This window comes from Coenobita brevimanus, chromosome 31, assembly GCF_032717465.1.
Source record: "Coenobita brevimanus isolate Jiangsu-jjx chromosome 31, ASM3271746v2, whole genome shotgun sequence".
NCBI classification, from domain to species: domain Eukaryota; kingdom Metazoa; phylum Arthropoda; class Malacostraca; order Decapoda; family Coenobitidae; genus Coenobita; species Coenobita brevimanus.
This window is the reverse complement of record NC_136984.1, coordinates 3,197,134-3,218,701: the sequence shown is the minus strand read 5'-3', so window position 1 is coordinate 3,218,701 and position 21,568 is coordinate 3,197,134.

Here is a 21,568-nt window from a genome sequence, read left to right as displayed (position 1 = left end):
GCCACACCGACAGGAGAGGGACAGTCACCAGCTGCCATACCCCTGTTGCCCTTGGGACCTCAACAACAGCCGCTAGCCACATCAGGGATAGATCACCCACCACCAGTCTCTCACCCCCTGTGATTTTACCCTTGGAGGATGTCCCTTGCCCACCCTTCCTGTGGCCGAGTGGGATGCCCCTCCTGTTCTCCCCACAGCAGCAGCCCCCAGGAGGAACTACCCTGTCTGGAGGAGGTCTGGCAAGGCCCCATCCTGACGTCGGGACTAAGAGCAGTCCAGCCGGCCCCCAGGCGAGACCACCCACTGATGGATTCCCGGAGGCAAGGAGGCCGCAGCCCGCACCTGATGGCAGCCCGACCCAGGGGAGACCGCAGCCTTCAGGCTCCTAGAGACGCCCCTCGAACCCCTGGGCCTAACCTTCTCAGCCCCAACGGATGACAATCCACTCTCTAGGGCAGGCGCCAACAAGCACATCTGCTCTCTCTCTTTGGTCCCAGCCTTAGGGACCAAACACCCCACCGGGGCCTTACTAGAGAAGGGCCACTCTCTACGCCGCCCAGCAGTCCACTCCAGATGACGCACACCCTGAGGATGGTCCCGTGCCCTCTGAGAGAGGGCACACCTGATGGGACCCCTCCCACACCTGGCTGGCACCTGTAAGAGCCCAGGATTTCAGCAGCCCTGTGTAAACTCTCCTGTCCTGATATTAACTTGTGACAGTGTACTTTGGGACAGTGTATTGTGGGACAGTGTATTGTGCCCCTGTCACTGTATAAACTGTCCTGTCCTGTGACTGACTTTTGTACCCAGACAGTGTATTGTGTCTTTATCATAGTTGCATTGTATCTGTTCATTCCTGAATTTGAGATAAAACACTTGTGAGGTTGTTGCCCAAGAGTTTTTATGCCCTGCTCCTCTCGTAGTGTATTCTAGTTCCGGTCTTGAAAGAGAACCCCAGCTAAACAGCTAGTGTTTCTAGGATAAGTTGACCTAAGAACACCTAGCATAACACTGGTGGGCATCGGTGGTTCTTGACCTGAGCAGAATACAGGGATCAGAACAGGTAAATTAACAAAACTAACAAAATGGTGACTAAAACCTCGTGTGCAATTACCCAAATTCGACCCCTAGCAATGTGATAGTGTCAATCCACTCCTGGACATGGGGTTTGAAGATGACAGACAGAAAATAGCAGTTACCCTGCCCCACCTGGGCAAAGCAGTGGCCAGTATTGCACCTGAGATTGTCCCAGAGCTGACTTGGGCTAATTTCACCCAAATAGTGACCAAGGCCATCACGCCATCCCTGGGAAAAGTTGTAGCATTGTCTCAGCTTGACGCTCTAACCTACGATGGCAACTTAGATGATACACTTATCCAGACAAGGCGACTCGTCACCACCGCATACCCAAAGACTGATGCAGCTACCCAGGAGCAACACATGTTTAACACACTCCAAAAGATTCTCCCCAGTGTCATCAGAGAATGCTTCACAATACATGACCCGACAGTAGACCTGGACCAAGACATCCAGTTGGTGTGACGTCTCCTAGTCGCCTGCTCCACCCCACAGCACATCAGCACCATGAGTAAATTCCCTACTCGGAAGATGGCACCTTCCAACAAACCCCGGCTGCCCCCAGCCCATGCAAGTTCCATACCAACATCCAACTTACCCAGGGTACACCCCACCAACAGGCAACTCAACTCCAAGGAAAACACCAACCTCATATTAATCAATTCTTGGGAATTCTTCACCTGCAGTCACAGATGTACCCTCCACAACATCCAGGAGCAGCTGAAAGCCGCCTGGTGCAGGACAACCACACAGGGGTGCCAAAAACTCTCCTCCCTGGACAACGAGGGCATCGAGGATGACTCTCCACCGACTGAATGCACTGACCCCGGGGAAGTAGAGCCAGAGGAATATGGAATGCCACAGCAGCTGGATTTTTTTAGGCCCACCCCCGCACCTCCCCACGGTGGCAGAGGCCACCTAACAGAAATGCCACGCCCCAGTCTATAACAAAATGAGACTGAATGGGGTGAAGGCGAGGCTGCTGGTCGATACGGGACTGGCCAGGTCTTGCCTCTACAGCCATTTTTACTCCCGTCACAAATCGGTTTTTGGCCCACTTTTCCCTACTTCAGCTCACCTCGTAGATGCAGGGGATGGCCCCCTGCCTGTCCATGGGGAAACCTGGGCCCTGCGTGCCAACACCCACCAGCAAGTCTCTGCCTAACATAAATTCCTTGTGTTTGATTCTACCTGCCGTGCATATGATGGTTATCTGGGGCTGGACCTCCTGCAGAAGCTACAAGCAAGCATTGTTTGTCACAAATGATTCCTCCAGTTCCAGAAGCCACTGGACCCTCTCCCCAAGTCACTCTGCAAATGCACGCACCCCCCTCCCCCCTCCCTTCTCTCCCTCCCTACATCCCCTCGTGTCCTCTGCCCCACCCCCCCCACCACCCCTCCTCACCTCACCTTCCCAGCAATGACTGCCTCTGTTCTGACAATCCCCCCCCACCCCAGCACAAGGCCTGGTTACCCCTGAACAGGCCCACCCAGACCTCCATCCTGTTCTCCCCCAACCTGCTGCCCAGAACCCTCTCGGCCTGCCTACTGTCCCCCACCTTCCTCCCCCCCCACTTCAGGACAGTATGCACCGCAAATACCTCCACCACTCCCCTTACCCTGCCTAAAAGGATTAGTGGTGGGCGAAATGGAAGAAGCCGAACATTGTGCCCGCTACCCTACCCCGAGTACCTGAACACCTCTTATCTCCCCAAGCAGACAGTCTCTACTGCCTTCTCCTGGACTTCTAAGACCTCTTCACGCCAGGACTCGCTGATATCAGCCACAGCACGTACCTGGCGCACAAAATCCTTACCACAGGACCCTCAATTTGCCAACCATCAGGGCAGAAGAACCCCAAACAATGAGCTGAGGAAGACCGGCAGGTCCAAGAAATGCTTGATGCTGGTGTCATATCACCTTCCACCAGCCCGTGGTCCTCCCCCATCGTTCTGGTCGAAAAGAAAGACAGCACCCTGTGTTCTTGTGTGGATTACAGATGAATGAACATGTGACCACCAAGGATGCCACCCCCCTTCCCAGGATAGACGACTCCCTTGACTCCCTGCATGGAGCATCCTGGTTCTCCACCCTGGACCTCCAATCGGTATACTGACAAGTCCCCATACACCCCGAGGACAGGGGTAAGACGGCCTTCTTCATCAGCAACGGGAAACATTATAAGTTCAAAGTACTACCCTTCAGACTCTGTAATGCCCACACCACATTTTCCAGGTTAATGGAGTCAGTCCTCATCGGCCTAACCTGGGAAATCTGTCTGGCATACTTAGACAACATAATTATTTACAGCCAGACATGGGCCGACCACCTACAGCACCTAAAGAGGGTCTTCCTGCACATCCACCAGGCTGGCCTCAAACTTACCCTAAAAATGCATCCTGGCTGCCCAAACCATCTCTTTCTTAGGGACATCATCTCAAAGTAAAGAATATCACCTGACCCTGACAAGCTGCACACCACTGCAGATCTCCCCATACCCCAAGATGTCCACAAAGTCCGCACCTTCCTAGGGCTCGACTGTTACTACCGGCATTTTGTGAAAGGATTTGCAAACATCGCCAAGCCCCTCCACAACATGACCAAGAAAGGCGAACCTTCCACCTGGACCAACGAGCGAAGGATGGCATTCCATGACCTGAAAGCCAAACTCATCTCCGCCCCAATCATCGCATTCCCCGACTAAGCCCTGCCCTAATAGCAATCAGCGCCATCCTCACCCAAGTACAAGAAGGGCGGGAGCATATCAATGCCTTTTCCAGCTGCACCCTCCACCAGGCCGAGAAAAACTACACTGCCACCAAACTAGAATGCCTAGGTATCGTATGGGCAGTGGAGCATTTTCATGCCTGCCTCTCAGGTACACACATTACCATCATCACCAACCATCTGTCCAGCACCCACAACACCCAACTCATCAGATGGAGAGAACTCCTCGAGGAGTTCAACTATGAGATCTTCTACTGCCCCGGCAAGCTACACATCAATGCCAGTGCCCTGTCATGACTACCGATTAACTCCATCCATGTAGACCCCACCCTCATACAACAATGGCACAACAAGGATCACCCTTACTGGATACCACACCAGGTATTCTCCGAGTTTCACCAACACAGAGATCACCTATACACCCAGTTGGGGCATATACTGTAGTGCTCGACCCCAAAACCGCCCTTGACACGATGACCCACTTCCACTCCCACAATGGAATCCATCTCGGCACCAAGAAACTGCTCCAAGTATTCAGTGATGCCTATTGGACCCCCTGCCCATCCAATCTGGCCAAGCAGGTCACCCAAGCCTGCCGAGCCTGTGCACTAGGCAAGGACATCACCCGCACCCCTGGCCCGTTGGGAAGCATCATTGCCCACAAGCCATAGCAACTATTGTCCATGGACGTTGTGGGCCCCCTTCCACCTAAAGCCAGCAATAAATATATCATCACCTTTGAGGACAAATACTCAAAGTTCCTCATCATCTGCCCGGCCAAGGAACACCATGCCTTCGCCGTGGCTGACTCCCTTGTCTGCCACATCTTCCCATACTTTGGCATTCCCCAAGCCGTGCACTCAGACAACGCCCCCGAGTTCACCGGCACAATATGGCCACCATCTTTGGCTACCGCATCTCACACTCCTCCCCCAACTGGCCCCAGGGGAACGGAATATGTGAAAGGAGTCATCACACCCTTCTTAACCAGGTGCAGGCTCGGATAGAGGAGACAAAGAATGAGGACTGGCCAGTCCACATCACGATTGTGCAGGGAGAGATGGTATCTATCCTCACAAACGAGTATTCGGGGAGGCATCTCTCCTCCTACAGTTGCGACAACACCTACAGCCCCCTACCACATCCCCTATGTCCGATCCCCTTCACCACCTCAAGAGGTGACTACATCACTTGCAGAAGAATTAGGACCTGCAACCAGACATGGCCCCCTCCAACTCCTACAAACCAGGTGATTCGGTAGTAGTGGCCAAACTACCAACACCCAACCAAGTCTCGCCCCACCATCACCCACATCCCCAACCCCTATCAAGTCACCATTGATTACCACAACACACTGCGCATGTACCGGAACCGCCACATCTGCTCCTTCCCCACAAACACCTCCCCAAGGCACCATCCCCCAACCCCCACCCGCCACGCTGCCTCACCACCAACTGCCGCTCCAAGCTCCCCATTGGACACATACCCCTCCTGTTTCACACCCTCCTCCTCCCTACCATCCTTTCCCACTCCCTCCCTTCCAGTCACCTCCCCCACCACACCTCATGCCTCAGACCCCACCACTACACCTCCACCGCAAATTCTCCCAACAGACCCCAGGACTCCCAGCCCACCCCTGGCCACCCCACTGCATCTCCCACACCGCACACCACCCATGGCCACCTGCTCCCTCTCCCCCTTCTCTTCTCCCTCATCCCTCCACCCATGCCAAACCAGCCCCCACCCCCTAACCACCACCCCTGCCACCCCACCACCATGCACCTGGACCACCTCAACATTCCCCGCCCCCACACCACGAGGCCACACTCCCCTCTCACCAACTATGCCCACCCTCACAACCACCATCACACGATCTGGCCGCCTCTGATGCCCAATGGCCAGTTATTCCACCACACCCTCACCCACTTCCCCCATTTCACCCACAACATCAGGACGACCTACTCCTACCTCCCACTCACCCAACACATTCCCCATAACACTATCTCTACATCAGATCCAGTGGAAACTCCCACCAGCCCCACTCGCTAGGGAGAAAAGCTGCACCTATCCTGGAGAGCTGCATAAAATCCCGACCATCTCACTACTTGCCAGCATTCAGCTAGGAAGCACCGATCGCCCACCACCACCAGCTATGGAAGTACGGTGAATCACCTGGGCCCCAGCCCATGGGAAGAAACGGTGCATCCGTGGGACGTTCCACCTCCTCCAGCTCCTTCAGGAAACAGCCCAGACCTCCACCTTGTACATCATGTACACCTACCACTGGGATCCAGACACAGCCACCCCGCACTGGACTGCTCTCTACCATCACCTCACACTGGCCCACAGTACCACCACCACGGACACCTACTACCTCCAGCCATGTGGGCGTGATTTCCTCCCCCAAGACGGTGGTGAAATACAACCCACAACAACATACGGACCACGAAGGGGCTCCGAATGCGCGCACACTCCCCAGGAGGTAAGGGCCTATGTCCTCGACTACCTGCGCCCTTATTCCCCGCAATAGGCCCAACCAGGAGTATGCAGAGCGAGGGCATTACGCTCCAGCCGAACCAGCCCTCGCCAGGTTAGGGATGGGACTGATTCTTCAGTCCCAGACAGCACCCACGTGATGGCCATTATCCGCACCTGTGTAGAGATGGCCACTAGCTGCTCGCTAGCTGCATCCCCCCCCCCCTGCTGCTACAGGGAGTGAGACCTCAGTGATGGCCATTAGCCGCACCAGCAGGAAAGTGAGAGCCATTAGCCAACTGCACCTGCCATCTCCTCTCCTCCCAAGACCTTCATGACAGCCAAAAGCTGCACCCGTGAACAGATGATGCCATAAGCTGCACTCAGTTCACCGTCAACCATCAGGAGAACAGTGCCCTGGCGACAGCTACTAGCCGTGCTGGAGGATAGGCGACTCCCACTAGCTGCGCCTCCCCTCACAGGACCTCGGTGATGGCATTAGCCGCACCTGTGGACAGATGACAGCCATTAGCTGCACCTCGCCCTTGTCCTGCCAAGAAGTTGGGCCCTGGTGATGGCCATTAGCCACACCACCAGGAGAGGGACGGCCACTAACTGCCGTACCCTGTTGCCCTTGGGACCTCAACGAGGTCCACTAGGCGCGTCAGGGAGAGATCACCCACCACCCGTCTCTCACATCCTGTGACTTCACCCTTGGAGGACCTCCCTTGCTCAGCCCACCCTTCCTGTGGCCGAATGGGACATCCCTCCTGTACTCCCCACAGTAGCAGCCCCGAGGAGGAACTACCCTGTCTGCAAGAGGTCTGGCAAGGCCCCATCATGACCCCAGGAGTGAGAGCAGTCCAGCCAATGCTGAGGTGAGACCACACACTGACGGATTCCCGGAGGCAAGGAGGCCACAGCCCACACCTGATTGCGGCCCAACCCAAGGGAGACCGAAGCCCTCAGGCTCCCTGAGATGCCCCTCGAACCCCAGGGCATGACCTCCCCAGCCCCAAAGGACTACAACCCGCTCTCCAGGGCAGGCACCAACAAGCGCGACTGGTCTTCCTCTTTGGTCCAAGCCCTAGAGACCGAACGCCCCACCGAGGCCTTAATGAGAAGGGCCTCTTTCCACACCGCCCAGCAGCCCGCTCCTGACAAAGTACACCCTCAGGATGGTCCTGTGCCCTCTGAGAGAGGGCACACCTGATGGGACCCCTCCCACACCTGTCCGGCACCTGTAAAAGCCCAAGATTTCGGCAGCCCTGTGTAAACTCTCCTGTCCCGATATTAACTTGTGACATTGTACTTTGGGACAGTGTATTGTGTGACAGTGTATTGTAGGACAGTGTATTGTGGGACAGTGTATTGTACCCCTGTCAATGTATAAACAGTCCTGTCCTGTGACTGACTTTGTATCCAGACAGTGTATTGTGTCTTTATCACAGTTGCATTGTATCTGTTCGTTCCTGAACTTGAGATAATGCACATGTAAGGCTGTTGCTTCTCTCGTAGTGTATTCTAGTTTCGGTCTCGAAAGACCGGAACTAGAATACACTAGCTTAACTATTTAACAGCTAGTGTTTCTAGGACGAGAAATCGACCTAAAAACATCCAGCATAACAGTTTATGTAATTGAATCTGTTATTAAAGAACCCACATTTTCCCTGGAACAGTAGGTATTGGCCTACCGTAGCTTTCCATATATTGGAGGAACGTAGATATGCCGAAAAAATTCATTGCAATTCTTACGGGAAATATTTTTAAAAATATACTACAGGTTAATTATATAAGTTTCCATCCATATACACAGGATTCGGTGCAAAACTTAACTCGACCTAGTTAAACTAGGCATAAGTTAAATCTAAATATAATATATTCAAACTTATTTGTTCTAGCTTTTAAATTTGAAAAGTGTTTGGTAAAGTAAGAGTTTAGTTGGAAGAGCAAAAAATAGTGGTAAAGTAACAGATTAGTCTGAACAGCAAGAAGTACTTATCACTTTACTTCCTCGTCTTGGATGTTTTCTATAATACTGTACTTATTTTGATGATGGTAAATTTTGTTTCCTGTTGATTTTATTTTGCTGTTGTTTTTATCCATGTTTGTTACTATTTCCCAACTTGTGGTACTCTGAAACACAATGGTGGAGACTTATCAGGTACTGGATCTACTTACTAAAACCTACTTAGATGTATCAAAATTATTGTAAGTAGCCCAGCCCTATATAACCATAACTGGACCCTACCTACCTTAAACAAACAACGTAAATTAATCAGACCCAACTCACTATAGCCTGTATGTTAATCTAACCAAATGAAACGGTATAACATAAACTAATCTACACAGTGTTAACAATCTAACCTAGCCTAACCTAACCTGCCGAAGTGTGAAAGTAAATGAATTTGGGTAGATATGAGTAAATCTTTGAAAGTGTCTCGTTATGTCGGAAAAATAAACTTCTTGGGAAGGGAAAACAGATAAAAACAATGGGGAAACAAAATAACTCTGAAGAAATCATTTACCATCATCATCATCATACGAATATAGTTACAGAAAAAGAAAGCTGGAAAACTGAGAATTTAGTTGGTGTGTGTGTGTGTGTGTGTGTGTGTGTGTGTGTGTGTCTATATATATATATATATATATATATATATATATATATATATATATATATATATGTCACCGATAGCTTTGAAAGTTTTCAGTAGAGTGTTGTTAAATAGGTTGGAGCCGGTGGTTGAGGGTATTCTGAGGGATGAACAGGCTGGTTTTAGAAAGGGACGTGGTTGCAATGATCAGATCTTTATAGTTAGGCATTTGATGCAGCAAGTTAATGAAATGAGAGTACCGTTAAGTCTTTGTTTTGTTGATTTTGAAAAGGCTTTTGATAGTGTTTCGAGAGAGACTATGGGGAAGATCATGAGACATTATGGAATACCAGAGGAGTTTGTGAGGGTCATTATGAACATGCATGAGGACACATTTTGTAAAGTGATGGTTGATGGTTGTCTGAGTGATTCGTTTGAAGTCAAGTCCGGAGTAATTCAAGGTGGTGTTCTATCGCCTTTACTATTTATATTGGTCATTGATTACATTATGAAACGCGTTGGAACAGAAACCGGTGCAGGTATACTTTGGGGAGAGAACAGGAAACTTTTGGATTTAGATTATGCAGATGATATAGTTTTGATTTGTGATGGGCCAGAAGAGATGCAGAGAGTGTTGGACTGTTTGGTGAGTGAAGGTCGCAAGGTGGGTTTGGTTATTAATTGTGGAAAAACTGAAATAATCAATATGAATATGGAAAATGCGCAGGAATGTGTAATTGGAGGTATGGTTGTAAAGCAAGTTGATAGGTTTAAATATTTAGGTACTTATTTAGCCAAGGATGGTTCTTTGAACTTTGAATTCGAGGAAAGGTTAAAGAAGGCTAATCAGGCAATGGGAATGCTTAAAAATATTTGGAATAATAACAATTTTTCTGTGCATACAAATATCAAACTTTATAAGGTAATGGTTAGGAGTATCTTAATTTATGGACACGAGTCTTGGTACAGCACAGTGACTATGGAAAATAAATTCTTGGTGTTTGAAAACAAAGCACTTAGAAGAATATTAGGAGTTAAGTGGTGGGTAAGGATACCAAATAGTAGAATTAGAGAAATAACGGGAGTGCAGCCGGTCGATGAATATGTTAGGTTCTCACGATGGAAGTGGCTAGGACATGTGTATAGGAGACAGGGAATAGTACGAGGTACACCAGGGTGGGTGGCACTTGGTAGGAGAGGTAGAGGAAGGCCAAAAGAGACGTGGGTGAGGACAATGAGACGGGAAGCTGGAGATGAGTGTTGGGGAGATCTTGAGGAGTTAGCACAAGATAGGATGTGGTGGTGTGAGTTCATCGAGGCCCTATGCATCCCCGAGGGTGCCACAGGAAATGATTGATTGATTGATGTTATAGGGTGTCCCAGGCTCACAATGTGAAAATAAAAATTTGCAACAGTCAAGTCGCACACCCCTTTATTAATTACACTTGAAGGAAGAAGAAAATGGGCGAAATTTCATTGACCTATTAGGAGGGGAAGGGTCCCCTCATCGACATTACAGGTATTTATTCGACCCTATATGAACAAACGGAAATGCTCAGCATTAATCATTCTGAAATGAAAGAATGAAATGTAAATTTTTTCTAATGATTAAATTAAAGGATGTGGAAATTCTTTCTAAAAGCAAATTTATTAAATGAAATGGAAAGTCTTCCTAATGGCACATTTCATTTCGAGGAACAGAGGACCTTTTTGTCTGTTGAGGGGAACTGCTGGCGGTTCTGTTCGATGACTTGGTACACAAGCTGCCGTTCCTCCTCGTATTTTATCAGGCCCTTGTTGAAATCTTCTGCCAGTTTCACCACCCGTTCTGCCGCATCGTTCAGACATCAGCAATGGTGTACATCCTTCGAGATCTTTGGGTTTTTTTGAAACTGGAAGCTTCAGGCAATGAAAAAGGTTCTGAATCCTTTTCGTGACCAAGGTGCTCATATCCGACCGTCTCATGATCAAGGCTCTCTTTCCCTCCAGTCGACGCAGATTTTTTGGGTTTTCGGTCTTCTTCTGCAGGTTTTGGAGCATGGCCATCACCTCTGCTTCGGTGGTTATGGAGGAGAACATAGCGAGTCTGGCTAAATCTTCACTTAGGTACCAGAGAAGACCCCAGAATTTCGTCAATGCTGCAGTACCTAAATCATGATCCACCGCCTCGTACCACTCTAGGTCCTCCAACAGCTCCAGGTCATTGACGTCAATGGAACCTAGAACCACCTCTGCATGTAGATGGTGATGGCAAAGACGTTTATTCTGCGTAGCGACCATACCTCGTGAGTGGTCAGGTGGAATTGGCTTCGGAAAATGAAATCTTAAGACAGTAAATGCTTTTGGCCATCCACCTGGCCCGGTGGTATGCTCCAGGACGATTGTACTGGAGATTTCGTTTGCCATGACCATCGAGGAAGACCAGAGTGAGGATTGGGAACTCCCGGTAATCGTCTCTTGGGTGGCCAACTTCAAGCTGTTCTTCAATGAATTGGACAATCTGCTCTTTTTTCAACGCCAGCCATTCCAAAAAGATGTTGTTTAGGCCATTGCCATCGAACAGAGAAGTCTGCGTCTGGTCAACGAACTCCCACTGGGATTTGAAGCGAGTGAACAGTGCAAATTAAGGGCCAGAAGACCTGAAGAACAGGTCAAAGTCTGAGGTGATTACCCTTTCCATCATGTGATGCCTGCATGCCAGGAAAAAAACACAGCGGTCAAATTGGTCCTGGATAATTAGTATAAGGTAGAGAGTAGCTGTTCAGCAAAAGTAACACATGGTTTGAGGAGACCCTTAAAATTAAAGAACATTAGTGAAATTCATCTTGGTGGCATGTTTTCATGAGTGGAACAAAATAGGGGGGTGTGCATGACAAACTTCTGGAACAAAAAAAATTGGGACACCCTATAAATATCGATCTATCTATCTATCTATCTATATATATATATATATATATATATATATATATATATATATATATATATATATATTGTTACATAGCCTATGATTTCATCATCCTTTGTATAATTCCAACGTACAGTATGCTGCATGTTTGATCACGATTCGCCTCGTGGCTTCCATAGTGCGTGTTCTATCTCACTCCCCCCCCTCCTCCCTTATAGTAGAGTAAGTCGTTCTTTCTGTTGTTCAGAGCAGGAGTGTCAACTCTTTGTCCCTATGGCTTCATTTGCGTGTCCTTCTTACAAGTTGTATCAAGCTCTGCTGGCCCCTATATAATGAGCTCAGTCTCTGCATTAATTACCACTTAGATCTACTCCTCATTTAGTTCACATCTCTGTCCTCCCCTGTACAGTTATTATTTTTGTGAGTGCTCTGGAAGTCTCCAACCATCTAGCTGCTGTGTAATTTGAGTATGAGTGTTATTACATTTTTTTCTTGTACTGTATAGCATAAGGTGTTAATTCGTAGGTCTGGTAAGGTTTTTGTGATTCATGTGAAGTTCATATTGTCAGCCATTATTAATAAAATTTTGTATTTGTAATAATATATCTTGGATTAACTGAGCATTATCCGGTTTTCTCATTTTATCAGGGCTGACTTAGATAAATTGACTCTTGCTAATTTCGTGTTAATAGCGGCTATTGCAGTTAACGATATATTTAACCTGTTTTTGCCATTACATTATCCTTATCAGTCCTGAATGTTTAGTTGTTAGTTTGAGCATTAAAGTTTAACTTGTAATTTTACCTAACTCTTTTGTTTTGAACCTGGAACTTTGCGGGATAGTTTTCTCTGTTCCGTAACATAAATTTGGCGACCTCTTATCAAGATATTCAGGATATTATCATAAGGATATTGGTTGACATTTTGTGACTGTGATTTATTCATGATGTCTACTATTACTAAGCTTGATGAAGCCAAAGATTTTTTGTCAAATGTGCAAACAATGTAGAAAACAGAACAAAGAATGAACTTAAGCTTGTTGCTCAACAATTGGGAATTGCTGTTCGCTCTCATCATTCTAAAGATCAAATTGTTGACATAATTAATAAAAGCTTCTTTAATGTAACTCCTCCAGATGAGCAAACGCTGATTGAATTAGCTAAGTTACAGTTAGCCCTGCAGCAGGCTCGTATTCAAGAGGCACAGGTACAGGCTCAGGCACAAATTGAACTTGCTAGGATTCAGGCAGACCATGAGTATCGCATGAAACAAGGTGGAACTGGATCATCTAGCTCTGATGATTTTGATGTGGCTAAAAATGTTAAACTTGTCCCTCCTTTTAATGAATCTGATTTAACAAAGTATTTTCAGTTGTTTGAGAGGGTAGCTACAGGTTTTAATTGGCCCAAAAAGTATTGGCCAGTACTCCTTCAAACTGTTCTCACCGGTAAAGCTCATGTAACTTATGCATCTTTGCCTCAGGATCAATCTGATAATTATGATGTAGTTAAGAGCTTCATTCTTAAGGCCTATAAGCTTGTTCCTGAAGCCTATAGAGTAAAATTTAGGACAACTTATAAGCAAGATAAGCAATCCCATGTTGAGTAAGCAAAAATTAAAGAAGATCTGTTAGAGCGGTGGTTAAATTCTAAGAATGTGGATTCTGATTTTGATAAATTTAAGCAGATGATTTTGCTGGAGGACTTCAAAAGGTGTATTAATAAAGATGTAAGCCTATATCTTGATGAGAAAAGAATAGATAATTTGTCTGATGCTGCAGTTTTAGCTGTTCTCACTCACAAGGGATATTCTAGAGAAAAAAGGAAAGCTGAGAGTAAGTACGTTGCCTCTACTCAGAGTACAGGTAACAGGAAAGAGAATAAAGATGATGTTTCTCAGGAAGTAAATACCAGCTTCACCTCTAGATTTCAGAAAAGTAAATGTACTTATTGTAGTAAGCTTGGTCATACTACGGAGAAATGTTTCAGGAGACAGCGTGATGTGAACAAAAAGGAGTCTTTAAATATTCAGTCAATTGGTCTAGTGTCCACCCTTGAGAGTTCCTAGAATTCTTTAACTGAGTTAACTGAACCTGCTTTGAGGAGTAAATTAAATCCTCATGATGAAGCTCCTCTTTTGAGCAGTAACGTGGGTGACACTCTCAAGAGTTCATGTGCTAATTTCCTGTCTGATGGTTTTGTCAGTCCTCTGGACAGTAATGACAGGAAATCAGTTAAAATATATCGTGATACAGGTGCTTGCCAATCCCTTATGCTGACCAGTGTTCTAGGCTCTAATGTTAATTCCTCTGATGAAACTGTAATCTTACATGGTGTAGGGAATAATTACTTCTCTGTCCCTCTGTGCAGAGTGAATTTAGAGTCTGGTTTTGTTAATGGTTCCGTTATGGTTGGGTTGGTTGAGACACTCCCAATGTCAGGTGTAACTTTCTTACTTGGAAATGATATTGGTGGAAGTCAAGTGTGTCCAGCTCCTCAGTTGTCTAGTGAGCCGGTGGCTGCGACCCAGGATTGTGATGTCCCTGATGTGTTCTCTGCATGTGCTGTCACTAGGGCTAAGTCTAAAGTTACTGGTGACTTAGAGGATAATGATGATGATGATATCCTAGCTGACACTTTTCTTGTTAATTTAGACCACTCACCAGATGAGGCAGTACCCCGTAGTGTTGATAATTTGTCTCGTCAATAGTTGGTCGAGTTGCAGGTTGCTGACCCTGAGTTGAAAGGTCTAGCTAACTCTGCTTGCAGTGAGGAAGAGTCTGCTGGTGCTTCTACTTGTTATTATATAAAGTCAGGAGTACTTATGAGAAAGTGGAGACCCCCAACAGTATCAGCCGACTGTGAATGGGAGGTTGTACATCAAGTTGTCATCCCTCGTGTTTGTAGGCAGGATATCATTAGAGTGGCTCATGATTCCAGTTTGGCAGGACACCTTGGAGTGAGGAAGACTGTGGCACGCATTTTGAAACACTTCTACTGGCCAGGTATCTTCAGAGATATTTCCTGGTATTGTAAGTCTTGTCACACCTGTCAAGTTGTGGGGAAGTGCAATCAGACCGAAAAGGTTGCACCTCTAGTTCCCATTCCTCCTTTTGAGGCGCCTTTCACCCGTGTGTTGGTGGATATTGTGGGCCCTCTTCCTAAGACTTCTTCAGGATTTTCTTATGTGTTGACCCTGACTGATATGGCTACTCGTTATCCTGAAGCCATTCCACTTAGAAATATCTCAGCAAAGAACGTGGTTAAGGAAATGCTAGGGTTTTTCATAAAGTTTGGTCTACCCAAGGAGGTACAGTCAGACCGGGGAAGTAGTTTCATGTCAAATGTTTTCAAGCAGTCTCTGAAAGAGTTGGGCATCACCCAGATCACGTCTTCAGCTTACCATCCCCAGACCCAAGGAGCGTTGGAGAGATATCATCAAACACTCAAATCGATGCTCATGAAATACTGTTTGGAACATCAGAAAGACTGGGATAAAGGTCTTCCATTCATTGTATTTGCCGCAAGAGAATCCCCAAATGAATCACTGGGCTTCTCACCCTTTGAACTACTGTTTGGCCATGAAGCTACTCAAGGAATGCTGGCTGTCGGAGGAAGATGATGTCAACCTGCTGGAGTATGTGATGAAGTTCAAAGAACGGCTGTCCACTGCTTTACAGCTGGCGAGAGAGAATTTAGGAGCTGCTCAGGAGAAGATGAAGACTTGGTATGATAAGGAGTCCAAGTTACGCCACTTTCAGCCAGGAGATCAGGTTTTGATTCTGCTACCGGTGCATGAGCAACCTCTTCAAGCCAAGTTTAGTGGTCTTTATTTCGTGGAGAAGAAACTCAGTGATGTCAACTATGTCATCGCCAAACCAGACCGTAGAAAGAACAAGCAACTTTGTCACATCAACATGCTAAAGTTATATCACAGGCGGGACAAAAATAACCCAGTCTGCACTGTAGCTGTTCCACCCAAGTCTGCAAGCGAAGCTCTCCCATGCAGTATGAGCCTGAGTGATAGTTTGGGGAAGAATCCTGATATCATGAATGATCTCCAGACTAAGCTTTCTCATCTAGCTCCCAAGGAAAGGCAAGAGTTTTCGGCATTACTGCAGGAGTACCCGCAAGTGTTCCGTGACACTCCAGGAAGAACCACTGTGTTGATGCATGATGTCGATGTTGGAGACGCAAAGCCAATTAAACTGCCTCCTTACCGTGTGAACCCAGTGAAAGTTCCTCTCATCCAGAAGGAGCTTGGCTACCTGTTGGACCACAAGATGATTGAGCCCTGTCAGAGCGAGTGGAGTTCTCCTGTCACTCTAGTCCCTAAGCTAGGTGGGTCACAGCGGCTTTGCATCGACTACAGACGTGTTAATCAGATAACCAAAACAGACACTTACCCTCTCCCTCGCGTGGAAGATTGCATAGACAAGATCGGAAAGGCTAGGTACATAAGTAAGTTTGATTTGTTAAAGGGATACTGGCAAGTACCTATGACTGAACGTGCTAGGGAGATCTCATGTTTTGTAACACTAGGAAAGACTTTTGCATGTTCTGTAATGCCATATGGTATAAAGAATGCACCAGCCACATTTCAGAAGCTCATGAATGTTGTAACAGAGGGTTTGGCAGGGTGTGTTGTTTATATTGATGATGTATTAATCTTCAGTGACAACAGGAAAGATCACCTATGCCATGTCAGTAAATTTCTTGAGCGTTTGGTTCAGGCTAATTTTGTAGCTAATTTATCAAAGTGTGAGTTTGGTCAAGCTAAAGTTCAGTACCTTGGGTACGTAATTGGTGATGGACATGTTGCACCACCAGGAGCTAAGGTTCAGGTTATAAGTGATCTTCCCAGACCTAAAAGTAGGAAAGAGCTACAAAGATTTTTGGGAATGATAGGTTATTACAGGAGATTTGTTCTTAACTTTTCAATTCTTGTATCACCACTTACAGACCTACTGAAAAAGGGAGTTAAATTTGTCTGGACCGATGACTGTGAATCCTCTTTCAGCAAACTTAAAGCTATCCTATTAAGTCAGCCAGTGCTCGCTACTCCAAATTTTGCTAAGCCTTTTAAGATGGCTGTTGACGCAAGTGATGCAGGAGCTGGGGCTGTTTTGCTGCAAGAGGATGATCAGGGTATTGAACACCCTGTATCTTATTACAGTAAGAAGTTCACTCCACCTCAAAAGAACTACTCTACTATTGAGAAAGAGCTTTTGGCCTTGATTTTGGGTTTACAGCATTTTTCATTTTATTTGTGTTCTGATTTTGACCCCAAAGTCATTTATACCGATCATAACCCACTGAAATGCCTTAGTAAGTTTAAAGATAAAAATCAGAGATTGACAAGATGGAGTCTACTTCTTCAGGAGTATTCATTAGACATACAACATGTCAAGGGGAAAGAAAATGTTATTGCAGATTGCTTATCTAGACTTTAGGCAGATTGTTTTAGAGTAATAAGAAATTTCCTTTGTAAATTTCTTTTTCTTTGTGTGGAGGTGTTACATAGCCTATGATTTCATCATCCTTTGTATAATTCTAACATACAGTATGCTGCATGTTTGATCACGATTCGCCTCGTGGCTTCCATAGTGCGTGTTCTACCTCACTCCCCCCCTCCTCCCTTATAGTAGAGTAAGTCGTTCTTTCTGTTGTTCAGAGCAGGAGTGTCAACTCTTTGTCCCTATGGCTTCATTTGCGCGTCCTTCTTACAAGTTGTATCAAGCTCTACCGGCCCCTATATAATCAGCTCAGTCTCTGCATAAATTGCCACTTAGATCTACTCCTCATTTAGTTCACATCTCTGTCCTCCTGTACAGTTATTATTTTTGTGAGTGCTCTGGAAGTCTCCAACCATCTAGCTGCTGTGTAATTTGAGTATGAGTGTTATTACATTTTTTTCTTGTACTGTATAGCATAAGGTGTTAATTCGTAGGTCTGGTAAGGTTTTTGTGATTCATGTGAAGTTCATATTGTCAGCCATTATTAATAAAATTTTGTATTTGTAATAATATATCTTGGATTAACTGAGCATTATCCGGTTTTCTCATTTTATCAGGGCTGACTTAGATAAATTGACTCTTGCTAATTTCGTGTTAATAGCGGCTATTGCAGTTAACGATATATTTAACCTGTTTTTGCCATTACATTATCCTTATCAGTCCTGAATGTTTAGTTGTTAGTTTGAGCATTAAAGTTTAACTTGTAATTTTACCTAACTCTTTTGTTTTGAACCTGGAACTTTGCGGGATAGTTTTCTCTGTTCCGTAACATAAATTTGGCGACCTCTTATCAAGATATTCAGGATATTATCATAAGGATATTGGTTGACATTTTGTGACTGTGATTTATTCATGATGTCTACTATTACTAAGCTTGATGAAGCCAAAGATTTTTTGTCAAATGTGCAAACAATGTAGAAAACAGAACAAAGAATGAACTTAAGCTTGTTGCTCAACAATTGGGAATTGCTGTTCGCTCTCATCATTCTAAAGATCAAATTGTTGACATAATTAATAAAAGCTTCTTTAATGTAACTCCTCCAGATGAGCAAACGCTGATTGAATTAGCTAAGTTACAGTTAGCCCTGCAGCAGGCTCGTATTCAAGAGGCACAGGTACAGGCTCAGGCACAAATTGAACTTGCTAGGATTCAGGCAGACCATGAGTATCGCATGAAACAAGGTGGAACTGGATCATCTAGCTCTGATGATTTTGATGTGGCTAAAAATGTTAAACTTGTCCCTCCTTTTAATGAATCTGATTTAACAAAGTATTTTCAGTTGTTTGAGAGGGTAGCTACAGGTTTTAATTGGCCCAAAAAGTATTGGCCAGTACTCCTTCAAACTGTTCTCACCGGTAAAGCTCATGTAACTTATGCATCTTTGCCTCAGGATCAATCTGATAATTATGATGTAGTTAAGAGCTTCATTCTTAAGGCCTATAAGCTTGTTCCTGAAGCCTATAGAGTAAAATTTAGGACAACTTATAAGCAAGATAAGCAATCCCATGTTGAGTAAGCAAAAATTAAAGAAGATCTGTTAGAGCGGTGGTTAAATTCTAAGAATGTGGATTCTGATTTTGATAAATTTAAGCAGATGATTTTGCTGGAGGACTTCAAAAGGTGTATTAATAAAGATGTAAGCCTATATCTTGATGAGAAAAGAATAGATAATTTGTCTGATGCTGCAGTTTTAGCTGATGAATATGTTCTCACTCACAAGGGATATTCTAGAGAAAAAAGGAAAGCTGAGAGTAAGTACGTTGCCTCTACTCAGAGTACAGGTAACAGGAAAGAGAATAAAGATGATGTTTCTCAGGAAGTAAATACCAGCTTCACCTCTAGATTTCAGAAAAGTAAATGTACTTATTGTAGTAAGCTTGGTCATACTACGGAGAAATGTTTCAGGAGACAGCGTGATGTGAACAAAAAGGAGTCTTTAAATATTCAGTCAATTGGTCTAGTGTCCACCCTTGAGAGTTCCTAGAATTCTTTAACTGAGTTAACTGAACCTGCTTTGAGGAGTAAATTAAATCCTCATGATGAAGCTCCTCTTTTGAGCAGTAACGTGGGTGACACTCTCAAGAGTTCATGTGCTAATTTCCTGTCTGATGGTTTTGTCAGTCCTCTGGACAGTAATGACAGGAAATCAGTTAAAATATATCGTGATACAGGTGCTTGCCAATCCCTTATGCTGACCAGTGTTCTAGGCTCTAATGTTAATTCCTCTGATGAAACTGTAATCTTACATGGTGTAGGGAATAATTACTTCTCTGTCCCTCTGTGCAGAGTGAATTTAGAGTCTGGTTTTGTTAATGGTTCCGTTATGGTTGGGTTGGTTGAGACACTCCCAATGTCAGGTGTAACTTTCTTACTTGGAAATGATATTGGTGGAAGTCAAGTGTGTCCAGCTCCTCAGTTGTCTAGTGAGCCGGTGGCTGCGACCCAGGATTGTGATGTCCCTGATGTGTTCTCTGCATGTGCTGTCACTAGGGCTAAGTCTAAAGTTACTGGTGACTTAGAGGATAATGATGATGATGATATCCTAGCTGACACTTTTCTTGTTAATTTAGACCACTCACCAGATGAGGCAGTACCCCGTAGTGTTGATAATTTGTCTCGTCAATAGTTGGTCGAGTTGCAGGTTGCTGACCCTGAGTTGAAAGGTCTAGCTAACTCTGCTTGCAGTGAGGAAGAGTCTGCTGGTGCTTCTACTTGTTATTATATAAAGTCAGGAGTACTTATGAGAAAGTGGAGACCCCCAACAGTATCAGCCGACTGTGAATGGGAGGTTGTACATCAAGTTGTCATCCCTCGTGTTTGTAGGCAGGATATCATTAGAGTGGCTCATGATTCCAGTTTGGCAGGACACCTTGGAGTGAGGAAGACTGTGGCACGCATTTTGAAACACTTCTACTGGCCAGGTATCTTCAGAGATATTTCCTGGTATTGTAAGTCTTGTCACACCTGTCAAGTTGTGGGGAAGTGCAATCAGACCGAAAAGGTTGCACCTCTAGTTCCCATTCCTCCTTTTGAGGCGCCTTTCACCCGTGTGTTGGTGGATATTGTGGGCCCTCTTCCTAAGACTTCTTCAGGATTTTCTTATGTGTTGACCCTGACTGATATGGCTACTCGTTATCCTGAAGCCATTCCACTTAGAAATATCTCAGCAAAGAACGTGGTTAAGGAAATGCTAGGGTTTTTCATAAAGTTTGGTCTACCCAAGGAGGTACAGTCAGACCGGGAAGTAGTTTCATGTCAAATGTTTTCAAGCAGTCTCTGAAAGAGTTGGGCATCACCCAGATCACGTCTTCAGCTTACCATCCCCAGACCCAAGGAGCGTTGGAGAGATATCATCAAACACTCAAATCGATGCTCATGAAATACTGTTTGGAACATCAGAAAGACTGGGATAAAGGTCTTCCATTCATTGTATTTGCCGCAAGAGAATCCCCAAATGAATCACTGGGCTTCTCACCCTTTGAACTACTGTTTGGCCATGAAGCTACTCAAGGAATGCTGGCTGTCGGAGGAAGATGATGTCAACCTGCTGGAGTATGTGATGAAGTTCAAAGAACGGCTGTCCACTGCTTTACAGCTGGCGAGAGAGAATTTAGGAGCTGCTCAGGAGAAGATGAAGACTTGGTATGATAAGGAGTCCAAGTTACGCCACTTTCAGCCAGGAGATCAGGTTTTGATTCTGCTACCGGTGCATGAGCAACCTCTTCAAGCCAAGTTTAGTGGTCTTTATTTCGTGGAGAAGAAACTCAGTGATGTCAACTATGTCATCGCCAAACCAGACCGTAGAAAGAACAAGCAACTTTGTCACATCAACATGCTAAAGTTATATCACAGGCGGGACAAAAATAACCCAGTCTGCACTGTAGCTGTTCCACCCAAGTCTGCAAGCGAAGCTCTCCCATGCAGTATGAGCCTGAGTGATAGTTTGGGGAAGAATCCTGATATCATGAATGATCTCCAGACTAAGCTTTCTCATCTAGCTCCCAAGGAAAGGCAAGAGTTTTCGGCATTACTGCAGGAGTACCCGCAAGTGTTCCGTGACACTCCAGGAAGAACCACTGTGTTGATGCATGATGTCGATGTTGGAGACGCAAAGCCAATTAAACTGCCTCCTTACCGTGTGAACCCAGTGAAAGTTCCTCTCATCCAGAAGGAGCTTGGCTACCTGTTGGACCACAAGATGATTGAGCCCTGTCAGAGCGAGTGGAGTTCTCCTGTCACTCTAGTCCCTAAGCTAGGTGGGTCACAGCGGCTTT